The 21,355-nt window shown below is 41.4% G+C and overlaps 1 protein-coding gene across 7 annotated transcripts in view; it reads right to left on the bottom strand.

Annotated features, from left to right (window-relative positions):
• Positions 1–13,675, bottom strand: part of LOC139334654 (band 4.1-like protein 1) — a 39,564-nt gene extending 25,889 nt beyond the window's left edge. For all 7 annotated transcript variants that reach the window (XM_070967682.1, XM_070967680.1, XM_070967684.1 and 4 more), the window contains exon 1: positions 13,401–13,675. The gene's annotated coding sequence lies outside the window, so the exon portion shown is untranslated. The remainder of the gene's footprint in view (positions 1–13,400) is intronic.
• Between the last annotated feature and the right edge of the window lie 7,680 nt (positions 13,676–21,355).

Below are 21,355 nucleotides of genomic sequence, written 5' to 3'. Positions count from 1 at the left end.
GATTTTAAAAGATATTCTCATTGTGACTTTATCTTACATGTCTGAATAACATTGTGTGGTGTTTCAGGTTAAAGCAGTAAGTATCTTACAAAGCAGACTTTATGTAGATTTGTCTGTACGACTCATGGTTATGCAGTGAAACAATGTCAAACAAAGTCAGACATGGGATGCGGCCAATTTATATGAATGCATGAATACGCTGCCCTATGAAGAAGCAGAAAAGTCTGAGAAAACGCAGCATGGAGCTTACTGATGAGGGACCTTGTTTTATCAACATAGGTATCTCATCAAAAATGTTCTTCAGCGAGTCTAAAAAGATCTCAAAGTCATGGTGCAGATTCTGTTTATGTGGCATATTTCATTGAGAATGGGAAATTATTCAATATTTACTGCAAATGGTATGATCATATTATTAGTAGCACATATCATAGCACTGCCAAGGTTGGTCAGCCGGTCCACCACTTTGACCGAGACTAAAATATCGTAAACTGTGTACAGACATGTACAGACAGTGGATGAATACTGACTGACTTTCCTTTAACGCCAACATGAGGTTGACATGAGGGTTTGAGTTTCATGTAGATATCCATGGTGCTCAGAGGATGTACTGGAAAAACTTTCACTCCCTTCAGTCCTACACTTTGGTGCTTTGATGATCAAATATCTGCAAAGTTAATGACATCAGTCCCATCAGTCTCAGCTGTACTTTGTGTTTATTGCCATTCAGCAAATGTTAGCATGCTAGCACACTAGCCAAACTAAGACAGTGAACATACACAATAGTAAACATTACATCTGCTAAACATCAGCGTGTAAGCATTACCAAGGTTAGCAATTCTCATACTTCTTGTGTGGACAGAGGCTTTCTGTATTAGTCTCCGGGTCACAAACACTGCGACAGCAACAGAGATTAACAGATGAACGTATTGTGGTCAAAGTCTTTGTATCATTATGGTTAAACCAAGTGAACTCTGGTTTTATACCATAGCCCCACATTCTGTGAGTATGGGCTCTTAAATTACTCTGATTGGTGCACAACACTTAGCATGTTTTTCATATGTGTGTGAGTGGTGGGGTGGCTCACAGACTTCACTTGCTAACCATGTATTTCAGTCATGTTGAACACGATAAGTATGCAATGGCCATTTGTCTATTTTTCTGAATTTGTCACGTTCCTCAGGGTGATGGTCTCGCTCTAAGCTGAAGTCAAAAGTTGTCAACCCTGGTATTATCATTGTGACCATGTTAGCATGCTGATGTTAGCATTTAGCTCAAAGCTGAAAACACAGCTGTGCCAGACTGCCTCAAAAATGCAAGCATGACTGTGGAACTTTAGTGTTGTTAAATTGTAAAGTGGGGATATCTGCAAAAGGATCCTGGCCTGATTTAGACCTGGGACCACAGACCTGTGTTCACAGAGTTTGATTCTTAGACCCTTACACCACCATAACATTTCATTTCATACAAAAGCTCGTTTCATATAATCAATGGTATATACTGGGGAACACAGTAAAGCCAATTCATATTCTATTCTTTTACCTTGACAGCCATCTCTAATCTTATCTCATCTGCTCAGCCAATCAGATCTGCCCACTGTAATACCTTCACTGCGTGCGAATGTCAGCCCCCATGAAGCAGCTGTCAGAACAATGTACCAGTGAATCACAAGCAAACTTGAGAGGAATTTTAATAGATTGGTGTCAGAGACTTTAGGGCGCTCATTTCACACACATCATGATCGCAAGGCCAATCAATTCTTTCATTTGGGTCACTTTGTGATTCAATCACTCCGACTCCACATCAGTTCTGGTCTCTGCACAACTAATCATCTGTGTGAGGGAGATGATGGAGGCTGAGATTTGTGAGGTGCTGCTGCTGCTTAGACTCAAAATTCCTATAACAGTCATTGTCTTCAAACAGACTCACATTAAAGGTCTTTCTCCACAAAAATCGTCTGGAGCCCTTTGGTTCATGAACTTCAAAGAGCAAACGTCAAGGGAAGTCTCTGTGAAGTATGACAGCGTCGGGGTAGGTGAAGCTCTGAAAACAACGTGCAGGATTGAAGGCCTCCCAAAATAGTCGCATTAGGTGAGCTGACTTGTCTTTACTTACATAAGACAGAAATAACTTTTTTATTTATACTTCAGAAGTTTATGGATCAAATTAATTGTCAGAGTAGATGTGGGGAAAGCGCTTATACCAGGATGGTTATCGAACTGATGGACATCAATATGCTCAGACACCACTGCGATACTGTTCTACAGGTTTAGCATTTGCTTGAGTTATAGACGACCAAAATAATCCCAGACAGCTTCTTCTCTGCCTCCACTGTTGTCGATTAATCTTAAACTGTGTGGGCACTGTGGTGTATGCGTGCGTGTCTGGGTGTGTTTTTGGCCTGATGAAACAAAATTGTACCTACAACTAACTAAAGGTCGCAGCAGTCCCAAACTACGACTGATGGTAATTGTATCAGGCATCCAGTGACAGAAGTCAATGTGATATTGATGGAAGAAAAGGGGAAGCTTTGCAGTCCACTCTCACTGTTTATCCACACTGTTGAATGAACACTACTCACCATGTTAAAGGCCTCAAAAATGTAATGAACTAACTCCAAATTATTTTGGTGATTTCACATATTTTCTGTCTTTGTGTTTCAGGAAAACTGTGACTTCACCCATCAGTTTGTGGACCACTTTGTTGGCATTATGATCATCTTGTTTTCTTGGAGCCAGAAGCGACCATATATGGACAAGAGGGTGGAAATGGGGATGGGCTTCTATCCTGATTGTTATGTGACTGATAATCTTGTATTCACACATCCAGCAGACAAAAAGCAACATTAATTAATTTGAGGTCATGTTTTTGACCACCTGATGAAGTCCAATGTTCATTTGTTGTTTTTTGTTTCTTGAAGAAAACATCTGGCTTTCAAATTGCAAAATGCTTCACCAGCTTGCTAACTGTGTCTGTCTGCCATTTCGTGCTGCACAGGTTGCATACACTGAGTTTTTCAAGCTTTTCTGCTAAAAATAGCTGCCTGCTGAGCCAAAAATGACACTATGAGAGCGGTGAGAGTGAACAACTAAACATGTGGAATGTACTGTAAAACCAATACAAGGACCTGGGAGATGCTATAAAGCTTCAGAGAGCTGAGTTCAATGACAATCCTCTATGGGTTTGTCACTATGAGTGACCCCATTTACATTACATATACATGATTTAAGCCAACAACAATACAAATGCACTCAATTGCAAGATTCATGCAAGAAGCTTCTATAGTTTTATTGTATCTTGACTCAGTCAGGTGTTGAACCTCTACAGTCAAGTCTTTGGTATTTTTAAACTACGCTGCACCTCACAAGTGAGTTGAATCGTCTCTTTGACCGTCTGAACAATTAGTACTTGTTAATGCTACTAGTTTTATACAGCCAAATTACTGTCTACATATTAATTGAAAAGTGTGAGTTCTACCCAAAAAGCTTCATCAGTGTGCCACTCTTGTCTATTTGTGCCATTGCAACCTCAACCCCTTCACATTTTGACCAGATGTAAAAAAGTCTGTCAGAAGCTCTACAATTATTATTCATTCAGTCAATTGTTAATTTAGACGAAAGTCTAAATTCTTTTTCAATGCCTTTTCTGCACTGCATAAAGAATTCCTTATTTATACTAATACTGTAAATATTAAATTAAATTTACAAAAAGCTTTAAATTGCAGAATGAAACCCAAGCCCCGACTATTCCCTCTAAAATAAAGAATTAATTATCCAATCATTTTGGCTGTCGGTGGCACACTTGATCCACCATCACTTTTATCTGTTGCCAAACCAGGTATAAAGATTTCTTATGCAGGTAAAACATTTACCTGGATAAACCCAGTAATCCATTCAGGATGGGAGGGGGCCATGAGTCATTTACACCTCCTAGGCCGACTGCCACAAAAGAGAAGAGTGTACAGATGGCACTGTACTGTATGGGTACAGTACCATCACACTGTATTACAACAGGAGACATCTGCAAACTTGTGTTTTTCTGCAGCAAAGTACTTGCCCCGGCATTTCAAACATTTTTCACCACTCTCAAAATATTTCTTGTCTTTTTGGGTAAAAAGCAAAAAAGATACATCTGAAGTCTGTGATGTACTGCATCTCCAACAGATCGTATCTTCAAATCCAATGAATATGCTTTGTTTCCATAAGAAGTGTTGTTACAAAACATTGCAGGCATCAGTAAGATAAGCTTAGGTTTAGCTGATCAGCCACTGAAAGTCTTTTAAGATAAGCAAGATTCAGCTTAAAACAATCACACACATTTGTATTATCCTCAGAGACGCAAGTACACGTGCACAGACTTCCCCATCGCTGAGTCCTCTCTTTCAGGACTCATGTCAGTCTATCAGTCAGTGCATCTCTGGAGATGACCTCCTCTGTGCTCTACATTGCGGAGTCAGTCCAGATACACAGTAATGACTACTGAGTAGCACGGCTGTTCTGATGTAAGCCTGGATCAATTGCAACACTTCGAAACCGCAAGTCTCAAGCTGCAGAACATCAACTCCTCTCCAATGAAAGAAAGCCAAACGCAGACAATGTGATGCCCAAAAACACTCATCGTCTGCAGCGGGGCGGCTCAGATAAATTGCCGGATGGTAACGGACATGATGGCTGATCATCTAGGGCAGAATGATGTCCATGATGCTCAGTTCACCATTGCCTGCCTGCGCCCATTTGTCTTCATGCCATCTCTCAAACAAAGAGTCTGTCAATTTAGAGGTCCCAAAAATTGATGCGTTTTCAGTTGCCCACAGGCCCATCATTCATCAGCAGGTGGGCAGGAGAAATCTGTCAAATATAGCAACTCAAAAATATGTTACGGTAGAGCAGGGGAAACACAGCTTGTGGATTCCTCACGCTCCTCAAACACAGAAGGCTGTCAGGAAACTGTACATGTGCTAACAGCGTCAAGTGTTTGCCTTTCTCCAGAGTATATTAGAAAAAAAGAAGTCTGGTATGCAGCGTGAGAGCGAAACAGTGACGAAAGCAGGAGTCACAATATCATCAGCACTTCCTCTGGTCACAATGTCAAAGTTGTGTGAGAAAGGCGTTTCAGAGAATCAGTGCCAGACTGTTTCAAACTGATTTTGACCAGGTTTTAGGCAGTGTATCATAGGAAATCCCCATGAATTTATGCAGAAAACCTACATTATTTCTGAATAATAACCCACTCAGATTTTAAAAGCATTTCTCAACATTTTGTGTCAGGTTTTAGAGCTCTCATCAACACAACAGAGCTGCCTCCCCCTCACCGTGGATGCCGCTGATTGCTGTATTTTACAGCTTTAAGATCAAAGTGCAGCATTTAACTCTGCAGATCAGACATGAGGTGAATTTGTACTCGTCTTTTTATGACAGCTGCTTTGCTGCTGTTGTAAGAAAAGCATCATCCTCTCAAGCGTTTCTCACAACATTCCCCAAAGAGTTTTAGACCCCATACTGCATGTCATTATTACTTGTTTCCACTTGGTCACCTTATTTGCAAATGCAATATGTGTTTCTATACAAACCAGTGATTCCAGCAGCTTCCCCCACTGTCAAAGTGCTTTTATTACAAGACTCAAACCCAAGATGCCAAAAGAATCTGTTGACGTAAATTAAAAAAAGAGGAACCCAGTCTGACTACACAGAAGCTGGATCTGAACACAATGTCATTTGTGATATTTAAGACCATTTGAAAGTTGTGAAAATCTCAACAGACGGACATCTTTCAAGAGGAATGTGAGAAAATGGAAAACATGTTTTTTGTTATGTTTCATTTGTTTCTTGTAACTGGGGTTAACTGACCCTCTAATGAAAACACGATCACTGTATATTTTAAGTCACTGACCTGCCGCAGTGGTCCATTTAACCAATCAGATGTTCTGAGTGAGAAAGGGCTCTTTACATAAGGGTGCATCAGCTCATGAACCGCCTCACTTATAAGATTAGGATGTGGGTGATAATGAGGTAATGACAGTTAATGCTTATTTTTACAGAGAGGTATGCCTGAAAAATTAATCTTGTAACAACAGTGTCACAAAAACAAGGTAGAGATCGTAGTAGAAGTAGCGGTAAGAGAAGCAGTCGTGTAATGTGCTGTAGAGAGGAGCATGCAGATAATGTGCTTACTGTGATCTCCAGGCAGTGTTCTTCCTTTGCCAGAATGTCTTTTTCTACATCATTTACAAAAATGAACAAAGCATGCCCCAAACTGGACTCCTGATAATTAGGCTATTTATTAATTTGTAGATTTAAAGGGATATCACTTTTGCTCAGAAACAAAGCCAGTTTGCTCCAACCAAACCGCCTGTGTGCTTTCAGGATGTTTTAAGAGATAATGACTGTAAATACGGATCTGCCTCTTCTTCCTCTTCTGCCAAGTATAAAAGTATCCTTGTTGTTTTCCCAGGAGTTAATTGGCCAGGTTGGCTGCCCTAATGGATTTCTGGCACTTTTTGGAGGTTAATTCTGCCCCATGGTGCCTTTGCCTCACACAACTTCAGTGTTTATCATTTGATGTGTTCAGCGCAGAGGGACTGATGGTCTGCCATGGCAAGGTGCCAGCATTCAATAAAAATTCAGCTGGAAAAAACCTTTGTGGTTTTCAGGAAGTCCTGTTTAAATGATGTTGTGTTAGTGGTTTGACATTAAGAAAACAGAAGTCAAGGCCAGGAGGAGGAAAACTGTCACTCAGCCACACTGTTTTCCAGCTGACATTAATAAATTAACAGGGAGGCTCAAGTTAGCAATGCTCCAGTGAATTTAATTTAAAAAAAAGTAAAACAAAAGTTTTTATTTTTGCTCGCTCTGTGGAGTACAGCACTGGCTGCCTGGTTGATAGGTCCAGACTACTGGACTACTGGAGAAATTACCATGAAATTATGGACAGCATAATGTTGCACTTTCCAAGAGAAATGGAGAAATGGTCTTTTTTGTTGTTGTTGTTGATGCAGAAGGCAGGACAGTGAACCTAGTTTGTTGGGATGTGCTCACAGCAATGAAAAAGGCCAATCCTGAGCATCATTACAGCTTGAAACAGGCTAAACTGGATGAGCTGCAAGGACCAAAGCACTTTGACGAAGTTAGCGCTCTTCAGATGAGTTTGAGTGCCCAACAAGCAGCTTTCAGAAGACCACATGACAGTAACAGAGATGTTACACTGGCAAGGTTTGTGCTGAGAGCGCTAACAGCTAAGAAGCTGAAGAAGAAGAAGCATACTCAGCAGAATTTGTGAAGGAGTTGCCACTGTGGAGCTGTTAGCACAGAACAAAATTGGACACATCTCCTTCAGGCATTTTGTGACAGTTTTCAGGACATGAAAAATAAACAAAAGACTGAACATATTTGCCACATGATGTAATGTGGAAGCAGCTGATGTGCCTGAACATGAAAGCAATAACAAGCTCCAAGCTAAACACAACAACCTCTCTCTGCTCGAGTTCTACAAACTTTATGTAAGGACTCAAGACGGACTGTCCCACAGCTGGAAAACCAGCTGCGAGTACCATCATCATCATCATCATCATCATCGCTACATCTGATATCACACACCTCACCAAAGAGAAGCAGTTCCAGCCATGGCATTAGAGGTTAGTGTGATATATGTGTTCAATTACTTAGTATGGCCCTTGAAGGATGTTATAAAAATTGAAATGGCCCTAGATAAAAAAAGGTTTATAACCTGCTACCTGCAAAACTACAGACACTACCAGCCACAGCTGTATTTTGTGTTTAGTGCTATTGTTATCATGCTAACTCGCTAAACTATGACAGTAAATATGGTAAACATTATACCTGCTAAACATCAGCATGTTAGCATTGTCACTGTAAATATGTTAGCATACTGACATTAGCATTTAGCACAAAACACCACCATCTCTAAGTACAGCTGCACAGAGGAATAGCATGGTTGTAGACTTACTAATAATACACATATACATATTCTTATTATTTATTTGATTTATTATTAATACTTTTTTGCTCATTGCTAGCATTTTGAATAAACACTTTACATCTATCCTTTAATATAAAGAACAGAGTGCAGCAATACTATAATGGTTGGCAGACATGTTTAAAGCAGCAGTTGTTGCTAAAAGGCAATACACGTTGTTGTGTAAAAAGCATTAGATGCACTGTGCAAGTTACTCAGTCAATATCTACTGTGCACTGATATTAGCCAATCACTGAACCTTCCTCAATGAGCCTCCCCATGTTATCATGCAGCTCCCTCCACATCTCGGCTTCATAATCAGTGCTTCCCTACTAATGGCATGCACAGCCAGTCCATCAATCCTTGCTGGGCGGAGGCAGACCCTGGCAAACCAGGTACAGGACTGTGGGGGTTGGGGAGGTGGGAGTGGTGAAATGTCCTTGTTGAGGGGAAACCACATACACACATTCTCCAAACCGATAGCACTCAGCAGTCTTGGGAGAAGATTGCATAGCACGACTGCTAAGTCTGCTGCAAATCTTGTCACACCACAACACAGATAAATGATGCGACTTACAAACCAATGAGGCTGCAAGTTCATCCTCCCAAAGAGAAAGCGAGCCCAGGGGCAGTGGTGCTACCTGCGTCGACAGTACAAGTGCTCTCTCATGGGAAGGGTCTGCAGTACAGCAGGGGGAGTGACAGGGGTTAGCAAAGTTTCTTCACTTCATCATCTGAAGCACTAACTTCCCCTTTTTGAGCTGATATGAAAGGACTGATTGTGTGATTGCAAACTTGTCTGTGTCTGATTCATTATCGCTCGGAGTCAAAGAAGGTGGCAAATGTGCGTATCACAATTATTAGAGCGGGGGGGGGGGGTCATTGTAAAGTTAATCCTCACTGATTAAAACAAATCAGGCATTGAAAATATCTCAGAATGAGCTGTCAAAATGCATGGTTTGATTTATGAGATGAATATCGTAAATATTAATCAGTTTACACGAGTGGAAGCGCCAACCTTTTCCATTTGACGCCACAAAGTAATCTTACACCCATTCAGTGAAGGAGGTCATGTCAGGATATGTAACAAGGCATGGGAATATTACATTAAAGGTCAAAAGCAATTTGAATTCCTGTGATGTGATTGGCACCCAGGCTGCCAACCTATTGAGATTTTTCTCTCAAAAGACCCTGATTATTTTAAGAACCATCACTTGTGTGGTTGACACTGATTGTGAGACATGTTGACATACTGTTGGCACTCTCACTGACAAATCACAGTCCTGGCTGACAAACATGCTGCAGCCGTTCACATATACAGTGAGACAGAGCACGGCAGACTGCATATACGCATCACACTTTTTATGCAGCCGTCTATAGTGTGTACAGGGTGTTAAATACTGCTGTTTAATACAACATCTGACACTACGTGCTTCAAACTGACCATAGAGTGGAAACAGCTCCTCTTTGACACAGCCTCAACAGAAACTGAACATTATGAGCTTCAAAAAATATTTTATATTTTTTGCAGTTGCAAAAGTTAATATTTCTTGCAGTACTTTGTATTTACAGTTACAGTTATTGCATCTACTGCCTGTGTATTTAAGCAGCCTGTAAGTAAGAACAGAAAGTGTGGGAAGTACCTCCAGTAAATAATCTCTTATTGGAAGTTATGAATACAACGCATTCAATAATTTAGGATGCATTTGTTAATTATTTTTGAATTCATGTGATAATGAACAACTTTGAAAAAGAAATCTATCAAGTCCAATTTATCCATGAACAAAAAAGCCCTGCAACTCCACTTTATATTCCACTTCATCACAGTCATGCTCAGTTAAGCTGAAGACAACCATCTTTCTCCCACTCCTGCAGTAAAAGCATTGTCTGCATGCTCATAGTGGACACACACATGATTCCTCGCATCCTTCAATGCATTTTGTAATGGCGTTTTACTTCAAATAGACAAAAAAAAACAAACCACCTCTTCACTCGTCATCGCACTGACAGGAAAACGACAGGCACACACGCCGTGCCTGCAGCGCAGATCAATTCTTTTTCTGTCTGACCAAAGAGGAGTGTCGCCACTAACGATGGTTAACACAGAGACATCAGGCGTGCCTGTTTAAAATGCAGTTACCATGGGAACCCTAGCCTAACATCGTCTGTCAAGCATATCAAAATAAGATAAAGAAAAAGAAAATAAAGGAGAGGGAGCAGACTGGAGGCATTTTTTTTTGCTAGCTGACACATACACACTCGTAAGAGAGAAGAAGAGGTGAACAATCACCTGGCACTGTACTGCACAATGTGACACTTCATGTGGAGGGTGGGTGCGCCGAAGTGACACGGTGGAGACAGTGGTGGTGGGTGGAAGAGGACGACCGACAGCTTCATGTACAGTAGGATGTCTGCTTCTTGTCTGCACTAAAATGGTCTGCCATGAATACAAAAGGTGGATGAAACAGGATGTAGATCTATGATACGTGTCACACTGGAGGGGTAGGTTATTTTTTAAAGCATGTTAGTTGTACACCCTTTGGGGAGGACAATTTGTTGTTCACAAATCTGGTTAGACTATTAAAATCAAATATGCAATACCTGATGTACAGTTTCGCTGTTAAAGTGAAAACAGTGGGCTGGATTCTCTTTTATGAGAGAGATCATCCTCATGACCTTTACTACACTAATGTGTAATGTGAAGTTCTGCCAAAAGGTCTTCAAACATAGGGCTGGTAAATGATAAAAAAAGAAGCTATTCTCTGCTCATAACTTAAAATAGGAGTCTATCTTTACTGGCATTATGCAAATCAGTCAGGAGAACATTTACAACATCCACATAAAGTGCTAAACACAGAAGCTGCCCAGTATATTATGCTGTGAAATATTCAGATTTATCTTTAATCATTTTTTACTGTGGGAGACTGAAGGAGGATTGTCAGAAATGTTCAAACCTACTCTTGAGCTTTAAGCGCTTCAGCATTCTTTCATTTCATCGAGTCATTCAAAGTAAACAGGTCACCACAACTGCAGTATGTCTCAAACTGCCTTCAGTGTCCTTTTCAATCGAAGGCAAGCTTAATACATTTATATGATCTGAAGTAACAAGTTTAGCAATCACACTCATTTTCTCCAGAAGATGCACTTTTTCTAGTTTTAAATTGAAACGCTGTCAGTCTCGTCTTACGCTTGGATTTGATTTGTGGTTTGCAGTTTAATGATGGCTATATACCTTTGTCAAACTGTGTTACCACTCATAACTTTAATATGATGTTAGAGGGGAGATCGCCAGAAAATGGGATGTCTTGCTGAGTTGGGCATTGTATCCTACAACACATCATTTGTGATGATAATGCAAAAAGTGACAGTTTATTACATGCTGTTATCTTTAATATGCCTTTGAAAGCTCCTCTCACTTCTAAGCGACGTGAGTTTATCTTGTGGAGAATTCCAATTTGGCTGCGAACAGACCACTGGCCCCGCTTCAATGAGCTATTACAAATCGATCACAGGATGACTTGGAATAGGACTCGAGGGAGAATTGTGTCGAAGTGTGCTACCTTAAACAAGCATGCACGTTGAATTTACGTGCACAGAAACACACACACACACGAGTGCATCCTGAGGATATACATCGCATGACCTAACCTTTACCCTTATGGCATATGCACTGGTGACAGATTGCACAGAGGTTACACATTGACCGGGAAGTAATGGAGTCGCTGCCTGTGAACACCACGAGAACATCGGCCATATAACCTTGCAAGTCCCTCCCTGTTTTAACTGAAGAGTTAGCCTGAATGTCTGTTACGTCTTACCTGTCATAGATAAGAGCAAATTGCTCTGTGGGAAATGTAGCATGTAATTCCATTACTGTATTACCTGCAGTGAAACTCCTTGAACTGCCTTGACAACAGCCTAGAAAACAGATATTCAATATTTCTTCCTGTAGGTGCTAAACACAACATGCATCCACACAAAGAGGCTTTGCCCTTTAATGTGTACAAGCAAAGGGGTGTGACAGAGGAGCAGTACACTGCTTATAGCTGCACCACTGTAATGCACACCAGGGAGGCTGAAAGTGGAGCAGGTGAAAGAAAGGAACATGAGAGTGGAGGATGCACAGAGGGAAAGAGGCATGGATGGACAGATGGATGGATGTGAGGTCTAATTTGCCCCCTCCCTGACTCTGCCCCCACAAATTCAGAGTCTGGGAGTAACTGTAGCCTGTGGCTACGAAAGAGCCAGATACACAAGTACTGACAGTCTGTGTGAGTAGGACGAGGGTGAACAGAAGGATGCATAATGTTAACTTTTATAGTCTGACTAGTCTGGAGGTGTTGGAATAAAACTTGCTGAATGGTGCAATAATGTAGCTTTTCCTATATTGCATTATATTTGTAGACTCTCTGTCATTTCAGTCTTTGCTGCTCGTTTGTTTGTACTGCGTTGTTTGTGTCTGTCCCCAGAATGCATAAGTTTGCTTTATCGTTGTATGGTTCTTGCAGATTGCTGAATCTGATATAACTGTCAAAATCTGCTCTGATTTATTTTGTTTATACTTTGCACAACACAGTCTCTCATTTTAATTCAATTTGTCTGTCATCTTAGGAATACATTTTCCCATATGTATGACAGGATCAAGATGCATTTTCAGAAGGCAATTCTAAATAAGAGGAGAACATCCTAAAATGTCTCATTGTTTTATGATTGTGGTTTACGGCTGCTTTTGGTCAGATTAAGCCCATTTTACTCCCTCTATCTTTTGTCATAAGTGTGAAGTTTCTTATACAAAGTCTTCTGATTTCAGTTTCGGCCATTTCTTGTTTAATAATCCACTTTCCCACAGTGCAATTCACACATTTAGGAGACCCACCGACAGCAAGAGGCGCCCACGCCTGCCCCCTCTGCCACACCCGCGACAATGCACTCAGTCTTCAATTAGCTCATTATCTTGAGCATCAGCTGTTAGCCCGTAGCTCCACTTACAGAATATCACAATCCTTACGCACACTGCCATGTCCAAGAATAAGTCTGAACCGATGTCGGTGTCTCAGATGCGTACAGAGGAGCTGACCAGGCGATGTGATTCTGTAAGAAAGAAAGGTGCACCTGCTGACTCTTTCTGCCTACTGGGCCTTCACATGCATGAAATAAAGGATGCCCTGATTCTATGCAGCTCATTAAAACAGCTTGCCGACCATATTGGTCGGATTAAGGCTCTGTGGCAACACCCTCTCCGTCCGTCCATGACACAAAGCGGTGTCTTTGCAGGGCATGCAGAGCAGCGGTTTTGTGCAAAGCTTGTCACCGGTAAGATGATGCTGCCCGCTCCCTCCTCACAATGTCATTTCACAACAACCGGCAAATGCAGCATGCACCTGTTCGGCTGTCACCAACGCTGTTATCAGACGAACAAATAAAACGCATACCTGTCCTGTCAGGTCCGGGTGTCAAGCTTCAGTCCAGATTCTGATCATTGAGATTGCAGGAAACTGGAAGACGGACGCCGCCACCGCCCCAGAGCGCCTTTCCTGTGCCGCGGGAGACGTCGCCCTGCAGGCTGGGACCGCAGACAGGCACGAGCCGGCGGGGATGGCTCACGGTCGGGGAAGGGCTCGGAGGAGAGTAGAGGGGCGTTTTCACGGTGCAAGCGAGGGAACTCCTAACGTCGTGCGTGATATGCGAGGAGGACCGCTCCGCTTATGGCACGCAGCGTCTGCTCCCACTTGCTTTACTGGTTTTCGGGTCATCAGAGCTGAGGGCTTCTGGATTTTCGACCGCACATAAGATGCTCCATGTCCTGCAGTTTTACTGTCAGCTGGACACGTTTAAAACACTTCATCTCAATTTCTTTTAGACATCATTTGGGGAACTTGAATACATTTGATAAATATTTTCTTCTGAACGAGTTTTCTGCATTAGTAAAAATGATTCTTACTCCTTATTTATTTATCATTGCATTGTTTGTTTAACTGGCAGAGCACATTAATTAACATAGCATCTTAAGAGCCCGTTCTTCACCTCTAGTCCCTCCACAGATAAAATGAAGAGGGCAGGACACCTGCTGAGCTGCTCCAGAGCTTTCAGCAGTACAATAATACACCACTTTGTCCTAAAATATAATTTATGCACCTGTCAATGTGCATTTGGCATCATTAATTGCAAATCAATGTCCTTGGCTTTGCATGAAACTAATGGCAAGTGCTATTGGTAGTTAAGGATTCAGGGCCAAAGAGCCAAGAAGATGCAAAGTGAAATGTATCTTTTGTCTTGGTTTGATCACAAATGAGAAAAACACATATTGTTAAAGGAATGTGCATTATAATATATGAGACTAATGATGGTGTTTTATGATAAATATCCATTTTCTGTTCTGTTGTGTGCAGGAAGAGCTAATTTAGCAGAATTGTATGTAATCACACATGCAGCAAGCTTTAACCCTTGACATATTTTACATTCACAGGCATGTAAAAGCCCATCTTTAACTTGGAGCTGAGTAAAAATTGTCACCCTGCAAGCACGCAGTGTGTTGAATGGATGGAGGCTAAGTGGGTGATGTATTGCATTGGTGACTCATAGGAACCTTCTGTGCTGAACGCCCTCTTTGGCTTTCATGCACAAGTGTTCTGTTGAAATGCAAATATGCATACAGGAAAATCAATTCCTGTCACGCTTCGCTGAGTCTCCTTCAGTTGCTTACAGGATACGCAGAAATGAGCAGTGGAATGACTTCATTGCCATATGGGGAAGATTTCTGGAGCATAAACCCATGCTTATAGAGGATATATCTTAATTTATTTTCCATGTATTGAGTAGTGAGGTAAAATATTGAGCAGACTGAATATATGACCAGACACTCATATTAAAATCCCGCAGGATAATCAATGTCACACTTTATTTGTGAATGTAAAAAAGCCAGTCACTCCAAATAGTTGTGAAGAGAATTGTCCACATGGTGGCGGTCATTTACCACCGACACACTCATAACGACCATGAAGATGAGGACAGTGCTCTGAAATGTATAGTGTGTAATGTATAGCCTGTACATCAAGTGCTCGGTTTCCCTAAAAGCTTATCATTTGCCTTGCTTTTTAACTGTATGTACTGTGATAACACAAATCTGCAGAAAATTTCAGTGCATAAGAAGAATCCATGAACTGATTGCATACATAAATTAAAATGCTCCAAGCTCTGTCTTACATGCAATCATGTATAATTTGCCATTATTACACAGCGCATTGAGCAGTGCTGCATCTCTTTAGCAGCCATTTTACAGTAAGTACCTTACATTGTATACACTGCCATATAGTTTCTTTTCCTTGAGGCAGACACGGAAATGAACTACTTCTAAGAGTCTGAACATGAAAGGGAAGAAGTATCCAGTTATCAGGGATATCTCAGTAGCAGCACTGTAAAACATCATACAGCAGTTCAGTGGAATCTTTTATTATTAACTTAATGTAAATGTAAAAGTTAGAATAATTCAAAATGTATTCAACTTAAATTTTCTGGATCTCATTTTCAGAGAATTCACACTCATAAGCAGGAGTTCATCTGAAGTGAGAAGTTTATTTAACCCATTAAACTACGTTTCTAAATAAAGACGATTTGCATCTTCGCAGACTTCCAAAGTGCTCTGTTTGAGACCCATCTTTTTTGTAATTTGAAGACAACAGACATGATGGAAACTTTCTGTGACTCTAATACATGTTAAGTCATGCTCATTTCTCCTGTTAGTGGCAAATTTATGTTTATGAGTGTTTGAGCCAGACTGATGGGAGAAAATCCTAAAAGTATGATGACAAAGTTAGAATTTTGAGATAAAAGTCATGGGCAGCACCGTGGCGCAGCAGGTAGTGCGATAGTTCGATCCCTGGGCGTGGCCTTTCTGTGTTTGCATGTTCTTCCCATGCATGGGTTCTCTCCGGGCACTCCAGCTTCCTCCCACAGACCAAAAACATGCTCATTAGGTGAATTGGTGACTCTAAAATTGCCCCTAGGTGTGAATGGTTGTTTGTCTTGTGTGTTGCCCTGCGATCGACTAGTGACCGGCTCAGGGTGTACCCCGCCTCTCGTCCATTGACAGCTGGGATAGGCTCCAGCCCCCCCGCAACCCCGAAAGGGATACGCGGTATAGAAAATGGATGGATGGATGGAGAAAAGTCATGTCATCAATGAGAAAGAGATGTATAAGATTTAAGATCTATAGCAAACAGATGACAACATATTATTTTATGTGTCAGCTGAGTGATTTTGATGACCTGAAGTTACAGGTTCCATAATGAGCACCTTATCATTTATTGGAGAAAGTAAGGCATAAGCCGATAACCAGATGTGTTTGAAGCGGCTGCTGGAGTTGAGCAAAGACCTGTTTTTAGACATCAGACAGCTAAGACGAGCTCAATCATGGCATCAGAATGTGATTACAGCTCACAGCTTTATATCAATAATGTGCAAGACGGCACATGTACTTGTCATACAGTCTGCTGTGCATTATGTTATAACCCTGCATTCTGCTGATTTCTGTGGTAATACCCCATTCAGACAGACACAGGAGCCAGTGTGGGATGGTGTACAAAGGTTAGGGCAAACTGTAACTATAAAACACCCTCTCACCATTGTATGCTAAAACACGCACATGTAATCCAATCAACCTATAGCAGATGACATTTTACACTCATAGCAACCTTTTCCATTTTGACTTTTCAATTGAAATATTTTCGCCCCAAAACACCCTTTTTTGCATCTTATCTTGGAAATGAGGACTAGCATAACTGCTAAACAGAACACCATGGAAGTAGAAACACACGGGTGGCCCAAACAGGCAGCAGCATACTGTGAGGTTCTTTCCACCAGCAAACACTCATAACCTTCACTTTAAGTGTTCTCGTTGAATTATCTGACACAGAGAAATGCTTTGTTTCATCACTCGCAACTGGATCTTCATTCTACAAGCTTGGCTCAATGAACTCACATTTTAGGACAGTTGATGAACTTCTGTTTTTAAGGTAAGGTAAGAAAAGAAAAGCGTTTATTGATCCCTACAGGGTATTTGTAGCAGTACAAGGACATAAATTAGAACAGGCAAACGGAGAAAGTAAAAAAGTATTTTATTCTTTTTTTGCACATGAACTACAGGGAATTAAAATAACTTTGGTTTTGTTCCTGTGTTTCACATGCTACAGTTCTGTCCAAGCTGTTATAATATATAAAGTGTATGATAAAGTCAGGTCTGTTTATGCTGAATATATGCCAGTTACTGTAGAACAATGGCCCAGATTCTACCAAGTGCACTGCTGTGCTTTGACCAGTTATGAAACATATCTCTGTGTCAAAAAATTCAATGAGGGCTTAAAGCTAGGGCTGTTACGTGTGGAAAGAAGCCCACAGTGTGCTGCCGTCTCCTCAGACCACTCTTGTGTTTCCACTTTCATGCTGTTCTGTTCAGCAGTCTTTCTGCTCCTCGTTTATGTGATAAGATGCAGATGGAACTCCCTGAAAGTTGCTCAAACCTCTGACTTTACTTTCATCCTACCTTTCTTACCCACTTAAGTACCGCATAACAGCCCATTACTGAACAAAAAAAAACTCAAGACAGAAGCCTTTGACCATCTTTGTGATTGACAGCATGTGTCAAAAGACTTAACCAGGCTTATCACCTGGAGGCTGGGCTAATGTGACAGTCACTGATGAAGCTCAACTCAAGGGCCAGTGAGGTCAGGTGACGATAGCAGCGACTGACTGGGTCAACAAACACATAACTCTGGAGGATTTTGGTTTTTAAGAACCGCTGAGAGGAAGCTGAATCGACGGATTGTGACTTTGAAGGACATAAATACAGAAAGTGACGTGAGGTCAGTTTGCGTGTGCACTGTTGTTAATTTTGAGGCTGGTATAATGGAATGTCACTAGGCATCTTGTCGGTCAAAATAGTTGGTTTATCCTGACCTTACACCTGTGTCAACAAACATGCACCACACCATATACACACTTGTGTTTCTTGTCCCAAACGTGCTGCACATCATGACCCCATCTGACAGGCTGTGTATCTGAAACTGCAGTATGGCCTCATTTTAAGACCACCGACCTGCTTAACTTCATCCGACTGCTGACATCGCCTCTCCACTGAGGCGTTGCTCAATTTAGGCCGAACCAAACACAGAGACAGAACTTCATCGCTGTATAAGTGGATTAATATGTGTGTTAGAACATCCGGCTTATATGACTGGAATATATAATAATAATATATGCTGAGGTAATGGAGCGAAACGTAAAGTATTTCTGTTGATGTTTGAATTTAACTGCAAATCTGGTGACCTTAATTAACTCGAATACCCTACTGGAGGAAAATGTTTTGTACATTATTCAGTGAAGCCACTTGAATTATAGATCTCTGGTAATGGAATAGAGGGTTCAAACTGTGCATAAATAGAGCTGTGACGGAAAAATGGAAAATGAGGAATTCCCACTGCTTTGTGTAACCCCGGGACAGTCCCCAAACTCAGAGGCAATGACTGAGACTGAGATATTTTGGCAACATGCACTGAAGCGATAAAAGTGAGTGTGTTAGGTGCAGAGGCTTGGCAGTTCTTGTACATGTAAAACAATGAAAGATGACTTCCTTGTGATCATTGAGTTAGCTGGTGAATCAGGACATATGGTCGATCCGAGCCATGCTGAGAACATTTCACAGCTTTTCTTTTTCTCCACCTCAAATGTATTTGATCTGTTTCCCGAGTGCTCTCCCCAACAAGGGTTCTGCTCTCTTTCCAGGTTACGCATCCATTTACTCTTTCCTCCTCATAGGGAACCCGACATTGAAGGGCTTCATTTGCTCCTCAAAGGAGATGAGGAGAGAGAGGTGAGGAGCCTGATACGAGAAGCCTGACAATAAAACCATGAAATCAAATTGGGAAGTGTGGGAATTCATTTTATTTATTCAATTTCATGGACTTTCCAACTGAGACTTTCTGTAAAGGCTCGGTAAATAAACAAGGTTTAAACCCAAATGCGTGACAAGACAAGCAGATTCTCAAGGTCGCAAAAAGGCAAAAATCAAAACCAGCCAGGTGGAGGAGAAGCAAACGTTTAAGAGACAGGCAGAACAAAGGCGTATGGACAATGGAAGGTCTGGCAAGGAGTGAGTTGAAATGAGCCGTTATATGCTGTATACGCTGCAGGGCCGATGAGGGAAAGTGAGAACAGGTGAGCAGATGAAGGAAAATGAGGGCAGGAAGGTGGGGAAGCTCAGCTCATGACAGTTAGGTTGCAGCCAAATAGTCCTACTTGCTTCCGAAAGTTCGTAACTGAGAGAAATGACCTGCAAGTATCGAAGCGGCAGCCATGATAAGAGCTGTTCGAAGTGCTGAGGAAAGGTCCTACACTGGACCATCCGTCACGTAAAGAATGGAGATAATGCCTTCCCACAATTCCTTGCTGCAGCAATGTTTAAAACAAACGATTAACACGCCACATTCCACTTCCACAGCTTGTATCAGCTGCAAAGCACCATGAGGTCGACATTTCAAGGTGTTTGCTGAGTTGGGTCTTAAGCTATCATAAACACAGACTCATAATCAGATCATGATTAGCAAATCAATCACAGCAGTCTCTGTTTCAAGAAAAGGCAAGCTTGAAGCGAGATGGAGGCTTCCTTTAACGTGGTTTAAACTGGCGAATGATGAGTAGTGGCAGATGCCAATGTTGCATGTGGAGATGAAGAGACATCAACACTTCTGTTCAAATTCTCTCTCTCTCTCTCTCTCTCTCTCTCTCTCTCTCTCTCTCTCTCTCTCTCTCTCTCTCTCTGCTGTCTGCCTGCATCACGCCTTTTATTCTTATCAACTGATGGGTTTATAAGGCCTGGTTTTAGAGGGAGCTGCAGCCCCCTCAGCATGCATACTCCCCATATCCATACCTAAATTCTTTTAAGTAATATTGTGGTCAGGTGGGAACACATGAGCCAAACTCTGTAACATGTGCTTTTAGTAACCAGTCTGTCTTTTGGAACATATTGAACATATTGAACATCCACCATTGCATAGGTGCACAGTCTTTTCCTAAGTTCTTCTGAATTATCCTTCACCTCTCTCCTTGAACTTGTGACTTTTTATAAAGAGGTCAAGGAACAATGTGTACAAAAAGACATAGTACACTTTTTTTTTTCTTTTCTTTTGACTGTTTGAACCGTGCCCTTACTATGAAGTAAAGCAGATGAGAGAAAGAGTGACTTCCAAAGAGCTTCACTTCTCTTTGGAACCTCAACAATGAACATCTTATTAATTTTACATGCATGCAGACTATATTTTTGGTAATATGTTATTATATTATTGCCAGAAGCAATGCATTTGACGTCAGGATTTGGCAGTGCCACTCCTAGTTTCCCCGTGTTTGCTATGCTTCCCCTCCTTTGCGTATCGTGTCTCTCTCTTTGTGTCTTTGGCTGTGTTTGAGCTGCGCTGGGCGTGGTTACCTGCCAGCCCACCTGCACACCTGAGTTTCATCAGACAATCAGCTCCTGCAGTATATAAACCCTGGCTGTTCACCCCAGTCTCAGCCAGATTGTCTGTTAACTGTTGTGGTACTTTGTCTGCACTCTTAGTTCTAGTTGCCAGTTTATGATTTTGGCTGATTGTTCCTCCTGACCTCACTCCTACTCCTCTTGCCTGGCTCAACTCATATTGACTTTACCAATCAGTTAAACAAACTATTGTTACGCTACTCAGCTGTTCCTCATTCAAACTTCCCATTATGCAATTTGTAATTCTACACTTCCATAGTGGACACAACTGGCCGTTACTGTAATTGTGTTAAATCTTTTGCAGATGATCAGTGGAAAGGATGAAATTTTGCATCTGTCGCTTTGCTGTTGGGCCATGAATGCTTGATTAGTTACTTAAAAGGTATAAAATGGTCTAAAATGTGTTTAGTAAGTGGAGGCTGCAACTGATCCGATGGGATTGTAAAGGGTCATTTGGGTTTATATGCCCTAACCACATCATGCATATAACATTTCAGTTAAGGAAAAATACTTAATATCAGATCTTATTTCTTACATCTACTGTGTGCCATAGGAAGAAATAGACTAAAATCCTAAGGAAATGGTGAGGCCATCCATATACTTCCCAGAAACACATGTGCATCACACTCAGTACTGCAGTAAATCACTGTATGATAGTAAATCTGAAACAGAAACCAAAAGAAAGCGAAGCTGTCATGTGCCCCCTGACAGTGGCTGTTAAAGATCTTAGGTGTCATGGAGAATAACCACACACACACACACACACACACACACACACACGCACGCACACACACACTTTTTGTAGGATAGTATTTGAGTTAAAAGCAGAGAGAAAATTAGAAGAGCGTGTAAAGATAAGACAGG

Source organism: Chaetodon trifascialis, chromosome 8 (genome assembly GCF_039877785.1).
Source record: "Chaetodon trifascialis isolate fChaTrf1 chromosome 8, fChaTrf1.hap1, whole genome shotgun sequence".
Lineage (NCBI taxonomy): Eukaryota > Metazoa > Chordata > Actinopteri > Chaetodontiformes > Chaetodontidae > Chaetodon > Chaetodon trifascialis.
This window is presented reverse-complemented; position numbering and strand designations above follow the sequence as displayed.